At 37.1% G+C, this 8,426-nt stretch overlaps 1 protein-coding gene across 1 annotated transcript in view; it reads left to right on the forward strand.

The window, feature by feature from the left end:
- CFAP47 (cilia and flagella associated protein 47) overlaps nucleotides 1-8,426 on the forward strand; it is a 492,482-nt gene that overhangs the window by 237,453 nt on the left and 246,603 nt on the right.

Consider the following 8,426-nt stretch of genomic DNA (forward strand, 5'->3'; position numbering starts at 1 on the left):
GAGCTTTCTGTTTGCTGAGATGTACTATTAATTTTAAAAAATTTACAATCATGGGGCGCCTGGCTGGCTCCGTCAGTAGAGCATGGGACCCTTGATCTCCGGGTTGTGAGTTTGAGCGTACATCAGGTATAAAGATTACTTTAAAAAGTTACAATTAATAGACTTTTTAAAATTCCTAATCTTATTCCATCTGTTAATTTCAAAAAGTGAACTATTGATTCAAACAGAAAATGGATTTTTATTTAAGGCATCATGGTTAATGAAAACTGCACTTTAACCATGCATTTGTGTATCTGGAGATTTAATAACAACAATAACAACAACACAGATTTGAGATGAAAAGACAATAAAATGCTTAAACATTATTTAAGGTCACAATAGGCAAATATCTTTATGAACTTACATATTGAGGGAGAAGATGGTCTGTGATACCTCTGTCATGCTTCAGTTGTGCAGTTTCCGTCAGCTTTAGAGATCAGATCCTCAACAATACTTGTGTTGACAGTAGAAGTTGTATGTATGCTTATTATTTTAGTATTTCGTAGTTTCCAGTTTTTAAATTACTGTGTATCTAGGCTTTTGGTAATTTATTATTAATAATCATTTCTTGTTGACAAAACAATTTCTTTTTGTTAAGACGATTATTGGTGAAGGGCGTCTGGGTGGCTCAGTCAGTTAAGCTTCCCACTCTTGATTTCAGCTCAGGTTAAGGTCTCATGGTTGTAAGATTGAACCCTGCATGTGACTGCACTAGCAGTGTGGAGACTGCTTGGGATTCTCACTCTCCCTCTCCCCTGCTCACGCTCTCTCTCTTGCTCTCTCTCAAAAGAAAGAAACAAAAAAAACCATTATTGGTGAATTTATGGTTCCTGTGTTCATGTGAGGGAGAGTCTTATTTACTGTGATTTTATTAAAGAGTTATATCAGAATACAAGAAACAAAAAATGTCAGAAAATATAACATTAATCCAATATTAAGATATGCCCTTAAATGAACCAAATGACTGTTCTTCAGAAGACATCAAGATTAAACATAATTAGTCTTACATTCTACTGGTAGAGCTGAAAGGAAATCTTAAAGTTCCAGGAATTGCTAGATGATTACAGTTGTATGTTTTTCAAAAAATTGTAATATTTTATTGTTACTCTATGGTTTATCTGAGATTGAATTAAAATAGTTGCTTCTTATGAGAGGTGAATGGTTTGGTAAAAGACAAGATTGTTAATTGGGGAATTTTGACTCCTTCCACCTTCGTATGAATGCGGCCCTCAAACTTAGGCAATGGGCATATAAATGCAGACATCCACGAGTGGGGGAAGGGGCAGAGCAAAAGAGGGAGAGAGAATCTGAAGCCGGCTCTGTGCTGATAGCAGAAAGCCCCATGCAGGGGTCAAACTCATATACGTGAGAGTATGACCTGAGCCAAAGTCAGATGCTTAACCACTTGAGCCACCCAGGTGCCCCATGAACTCAAACTTTTAAAACCAGTTACAAAAGTTGTAAAGTCAGTATTTTACAGTAGGCATGTATTTTAACATTTTAAAATAATGCATTACAAAAGAAAGGAAATTTAATTGCCACTTAATTCTTATGGCATCTTTTTTTATATTATAAACGTAACAGTAAGTGACCGACTTTTTAATGTTACACTTTTTAAAATTTTATTTGAATCCAAGTTAGTTAACATACAGTGTATTCATAATTTAAGGAGTAGAATTTAGTGATCCATCACTTATATATAACACTCAGTGCTCATCACAAGTGCTCTCCTCAATGCCGTCATCCATTTAGCCCCACCCAACACCCCTCCAGCAACCCTCAGTTTGTTCTCTGTATTTAAGAGTCTTTTATGGTTTGTGTCTCTCTGTTTTTGTTTTATTTTGCCTCCCTTTCCCCTATGTTCATCTGTTTTGTTTCTTAAATACCACATATGAATGAAATCATATGATATTTGTCTTTCTTTGACTGACTTCTTTCGCTTAGCATTAAACTCTCTAGCTTCCATCCACATTGTTGCAAATGGTAAGATTTCATTCTTTTTGACTGGCAGGTAATATATGTTACACTTAAACAACCAGAATTTAATTATTAACAATCTAGTATGAAACATAACTTACAATAAAATGAAATTTTCCATGTTGTCCTCAAAATTGTATGCACTCTAATGACCATATTTGATCATTTTTTAAGCAAAATTATCATTACTTTTAACCAAAATGGCAACCCTACCTAGATTTAACAGAGACAGGACTCACCCACATGCCTCTGTCTACCAGATTAGTAGTTCTCAAATTCCTCCTTTGTAGAATGCAACTATTTCTTGCTATATAATAATTTTATATGTTGTAAGATTTGATTTGGTAGTATTTTCTTGAAGTTTTTACACTTACAATCATAGGATTTAATGGTGTAATAGTCTTTTCTCGTGATGACTTTGTTTTTTCTGGCATTAATATTAGCTTCTGAGAATTATTTGGGAAATGATCCTTTTTTAAAAAGTATTTTAATGTTCATTCATTTTTGAGAGACAGAAAGAGACTGAGTATGAATGAGGGAGGGGCAGAGAGAGGGAGACACAGACTCAGAAGCAGGCTCCAGGCTCTCACCTGTCAGTACAGAGCCTGATGTAGGGCTTGAAACCATGAATGGTGAGATCATGACCTGAACTGAAGTCAGATGCTTAACTGAATGAGCCACCCAGGTGCCCTGGGAAACCATCCTTTCTATTCTATTTTCTGGAAGAATTTATGGAGGATTGGTATTACTTCTTTTAATCTTCAGTAGAACTCAACAACTGAAGCCATCTGTGTCCAAGCTTTGTTTTGTGGGAACTTTATTTCATTACTAGTTCCACCTCTATTTGTTATGGGTCTAATTAGAATATTCTGTTTCTCATTAAATCAATTTTGATAGTTTGTGCCATTCTAGGAATTTGTGCATTTCCTCCAAATAATAAAGTTGTTGGCATAGAAGTTTTCATAATATTCTCTTATATAATCCCTTTTTTCGTAGAAGGTCAATAGTCATGACCCTTCTTCCATCCCTTATTTTAATAATTTGATCTTCTTTTCTTTATTCTTGATCAATGTAGGTAAATGTTTATCAGTGTTAGTGATCTTTTCAAAGAACCTTGTTTTCTGGTTTCCTTGATATCTTCTTGTTTGTTGAGGTAGGATTGATAAACAACAGAAAGAAACCTGCGTATGTTTACTGTATACAGTTTGATGAGTTGGGACACATATATACAGCCATAATACTATCACCACAGTTAAGGCAATAAACATATCCATCATCACCTCCAAAAGTTTCCTTGTGTTACGTTCTTTTTTTTTTTCTCTTTTTTGATGGTAAGAATACTTGACATGAGACTTTCCCTTTTAGTACACAGGACAGTATTATTAAATCTGTTGTATATCATATCTCTAGTACTTATTCATCTTGCATCACTGAAACTGTATATCACACCTCCCCTTTCTATCCTAGTCCCAAATCCTGGGAACCACTATTCTGTTCTTTGCTGTTTGAGTTTGACCATTTTAGACACCTCATATAAATGGAATCATACAGGGTTTGTCCTTCTGAGACTAGGTTATTTCACTTAGCATGGTGTCTCCAAGTTTCATTTATATTGTCACATATTGCAGGATTTTCTTCTTTTTTGAGGTTGAATAGTATTCTACTATAATATATATATGTATACACATTTACATATATATACACACACATATACATATATATACACACACACACACACACACACATACTCACTACATTTTCTTTATTCATTCATCTGTGGATGGACCTTTGGGTTTGGATTGTTTCTATATTTTGGCTTTTGTGAATGTTGCAGTGAGCATGAAAGTAAAGATATCTCTTCAAACTCCTGATTTCAGTGTCTTTGGATAAATACCCAGGATAAATACCCAGGAATGGAATTACTGGATGACATAGTAGTGCTATTTTTAATTTTTTGAGGAACCTCTATACTGTTTTCCATAGTGGCTGCACCATTTTATATTCCCACCAACAGCATGCCAGTGTTCCCTTTCTCCAGATACTTACCAACATTGCTATCTTTTTGTTTGGTTGGTTTTTTGTTTTGTTCTGTTTTTGATGATAGCCACTGTGGCAGATGTTGAGATGATATCTAATTGTGGTTTTGATTCGCATTTCCCAGAGAGTAAGGATGTTCAACATGTTTTCATATGCATGAAAAGTGTTGATTCCTGTCCTCTGCCCATTTTTTGATTATATTGTTTGGTCTTTTGGTTTGTTTTTTCTTTTTTTTATTAATTTTTTTTCTGTGTTTTTATTTTTGAAAGAGAGACGGAGTGCTAACAGGGGAAGGACAGAGAAAGAAGGAGACACAGAATCTGAAGCAGGCTCCGGGCTCCGAGCTGTCTGCACAGAGACAGAGCCTGATGTGGGGCTTGAATTCATGGACTATGAGATCATAACCTGAGCCAAAGTCAGATGCTTAACCGACTGAGCCACCCAGGCACGCCAAGTTATTTGCTTTTGACTTGTATGAGTTTTTCATAGATTTTGGATATTGGTTTGTAAATATTTTTTCCCGTTCAGTAGGTTGCCGTTCATTCATTTTTTAAAGTTTATTCATTTTTTGAGAGAGAAAGAACAAGCATGCATGTGAACAGAGGAGGGGCAGAGAAGAAGACTGAGACATTGAGAATCTCAGTCCAGCTTCGTACTGTTGGCATGGAGCCTCATTCAGGCCTCAAACCCATGAACTGCAAGATCATGACCTTAGCCCAAATCAAGAGTCAGACACTTAACCAAACGAGCCACTAAGGTGCCCTATCTTTTCATTTTTTGTTACTCGTATATAGCTCTATTCCTTTTCCCCCTTTTTTGTGGTGTTTTTGTCAGACATCTCAGTGGTGTTGAGATAATCAGTAATGTTACATAACATTTTTGGTATTTGTTTGTTTTTTTTAAATTTGGTGTCATTTTTATGATCTTAAGAAAGCTGAAAGAAGAAAGGACAGTGTATTAGTTTGCTGGTGTTCCCATAACAAAATGCCACAGACTGGGTGGTTTAAACAACAGAAACTTATTTTTTCACACTTCTGGAGGCTAAAAATCCAAGATAAGGTATTGGCAGATTGGGTTTCTTCTGAGGCCTCTGTCCTCAGTTTGCAGATGGCCAGCTTCTTGCTGTGCCCTCACATCACCTCTTCTCTGTATGTGTACATCCCTGTCGTCTTTCTTTGTGTCCACGTTTCCTCTTAGAAGAACACTAGCCAGAATGAATTAGCGCACACGCTAATGGCCCCATTTTAACTTAATCACCCTTTTAAAGGTCCTGTTTCCAAATATAGTCACATTGTGAGAGTACTAGGCATTAGGGCTTTAACATATGAAATGTGAGGGAGGGCAAAATTCAGCCTATAACAGAATGGATATGTTTATAACTTCTTTTTACATTAACCTTATTTATCATTTCTGTTTCTTTTCTTTCTCCTTTGGATTCATGTTACTTTCTGGAATAACTCCCCTGGCCCAGCCCAGCTTCACTCTCACCCACCTCCTTTTTCAAACAGTCTTTGTTTTCCTTTTTCTCTGTCCTCTCCTTTTGGTAATTGCATTACATATGTGTGGGTGCCTTTACTGGTGAGCCAGATATGTATCAGACTCTGTTTATTTTTTCTTTATTCTGTTTTCTGTGTGTTCCTCAGATTGTCTAATCTCTATCAATCTTCAATTTGTTAATTTTTTTTCTGCCAGTTAAGATATACCATTGAGACACTCTAGTGATTTTTTTTATATTTGTTGCTTTAATTTCCAATTCCAGAATTTTTGTTTTGCTCTTTTATTTTAATCTTTTTTTATATTCTCTATTTGATGTTGTATTGTCATCATATGTTCCTTAATTTTTTTGGTCTTATTTAGTTTTTGAAGACATTTATAATGGCAATTTTGAATTAGTGTTCTGTTAAATCTGATCGCTGGTTACGTTAATTGCGGTTTCTCTTGCCCACTTCTTTTCATGTCTCATCATTTTTATGTTGAAAACTAGACATGTAAAAATACATATTGTAGCAGCTGAATACTGCTCCCGTCTCCTGTGAGATTGTTAATGGTGTTAGTTAACTTCTTAACCCACTGGCTATCTTATTTTAGTGACATCTACCTCCTCCCCACAAAATCTCCACACAGAGTATGAAGCCGCTGATGTTAATTCTCAGGGGACACAGCCTTGGGACTGCCCACAGTCAATCTGGGATGACAGTGGCTTTGGCAGAGGTCCTTTTGACTATCTCTTTTGGCCTCCACAGCCAGATATTAGTTTTTGTTAATTCTGGTTCTATAGGAGGCATGAATTGCTCCTTATACCACTTCGATCAAATCTAGGCTCCTTTAAAGTACTAATTCTCTAGGTCAGTGTTTAATTAAGATTTATTCTGTCCCCACAAGGCCTCCTTGCAGGTGTCCCCTTCCCCTGTTGGTTACTACCAAAGTAGCAGGTCTGCAGTTTCGCCTGTATCTCCATTGAATCTACCAGTCTACACCCAGTTGCCCTTCACCTCAACCTGCACTATTTTTAAGAGCATCCCTTGGCTTGACCTTCTTCATACTTCATTGAAAATGAAGTCAGTGATCAGTTCCTTTGGGAAGAGATTGAGAGCTGTCTAAGGCCAGCTTCTCCTTCCAGGCACAATCTCTGAACCATATTCCCTGTAGCTGGAGGTGGGGATGGTGTTGCACTTTCCCCCAAGTACCGCCCACACAGGAGGTGCTAAGTGCTAGGTGAGATAGGGACAGCAGCTGTAGGTCTTCTTGATTTGCTCCTGCCAGTGTTGAACAAGCACTTTGTAAGCTAGTGCGAGGACAGTTTCACACCCATGTGGATAGAGTCTCTGTCCTGTGACTTGGCAGAAGAGGGATACCCTCAACTCCTCTCAACTGCACTTGCCTGGAACTTAGGAGTGTGTACTAGGGGCAAGACGAGAAATGTTCTTTCCTACCCCCCCCCCCAAGAAAACTTTAGCTCTCCAACTGGGAGCTGGGTAAGTTGAGACCCTTGTATTCTTAGCTGTGCCAGTGATGACTAGGATTTCCATTTTGCTGAGTGGGGAACGGAGAGCAAGGGGTCTTGGTTCAAATGCCACAGATTATAGCCTTTCTTACTGAGTATAGTAAATATTACAGAGTAGATTTTTCTTCATTTACTGTATGCCCTTAAGGATCATTTCTAGAAAATTTATATAGTTGATTTTTACAATTTTTACTCATTTTCCTGGGGAGTGGGTCTCTGGAGCTCTCATGGCATCATGCTGGAACACTGTTTGCTTTTGGTTCTCTTTGGCCCATTATTACTATAGACACTCCAGGTCTCTGTTGCTGTTTGCGTGGCGTGTCTTCTTAAATGTTTTGCTCCCAATCTGTTTGTGTCTTTGAACTAATGATTATCAGTTTTCTAATCTGTTTTTATCCATTTTGCCAACCACTGCCTTTTGACTGGAGTGTTGAGTCTATTTCAAGTTAATGTTTTCTCAGGGCACCTGGGTGGCTCAGTTGTTAAAGCATCCTGACTTCGGCTCAAGTCATGATCTCAGTGAGTTTGAGCCCTTTGTTGGGCTCTGTACTGATAGCTCAGAACCTGGAGCCTGCTTTGGATTCTGTGTCTCCTCTCTCTTTGCCCCTCCCCCACTTGTGTGCTGTCTTCCACTCTCTCTCTCTCTCAAAAATAAATAAACATTAAAAGAAAAATAAAGTTAATATAATCTCTGATACAGTAGGATTTATGGCTGCCATTTTGGTACCTGTTTTCTGTGTCTTATGTCTTTGTTCCTCTGTTTCTCTATTACTTCTTGGTTTTATAGCATATATTTATTTTTGTGTAAGTTTTTTATTCCTTTTTCTGTCTTCTACTATATCTACCCTCTTTTCTTAGTTCACCCTGAAGATTATAATTAACATCCTAATTCCAAATAATGTAGCTTGGGGTGGCTCAGTCAGTTGAGCATCCAGCTCTTGATATTGGCTCAGGTCATGATCTTGCAGTTTGTGAGTTTGAGTCCTGCATTGAGCATGTGCTGACTGCATGAAGCCTGCTTGTGATTCTCTTTCCCTCACCCTCTGCCTCTTCTCCTACTTGCATGCACACGCACACTCACTCTCTCTCAAAATAAATAAATAAACTTAAAAAAAATCATGTAATTCAAATGAAGACCAACTTAATTTCAGTATAATTCAGAAACTTTGCTGCAGTTTATCACCTTCTTGTAGCCCCTTTTTAGTGCAATTACTATTACACCCATTACATCTTTACACATTACAAGCGTGTAAAAGTTAATTTATTGTTTCACACCCTTTTCATTTAAATCAGAAAGCAAAATGTAAAAGTTTGCAAAGAAAATACACTTTTAGTTAGTTTGTTTTATACATATAGGTATGTAGTGACT

Source organism: Crocuta crocuta, unplaced genomic scaffold (assembly GCF_008692635.1).
Source record: "Crocuta crocuta isolate KB4526 unplaced genomic scaffold, BGI_CrCroc_1.0 scaffold696, whole genome shotgun sequence".
Lineage (NCBI taxonomy): Eukaryota > Metazoa > Chordata > Mammalia > Carnivora > Hyaenidae > Crocuta > Crocuta crocuta.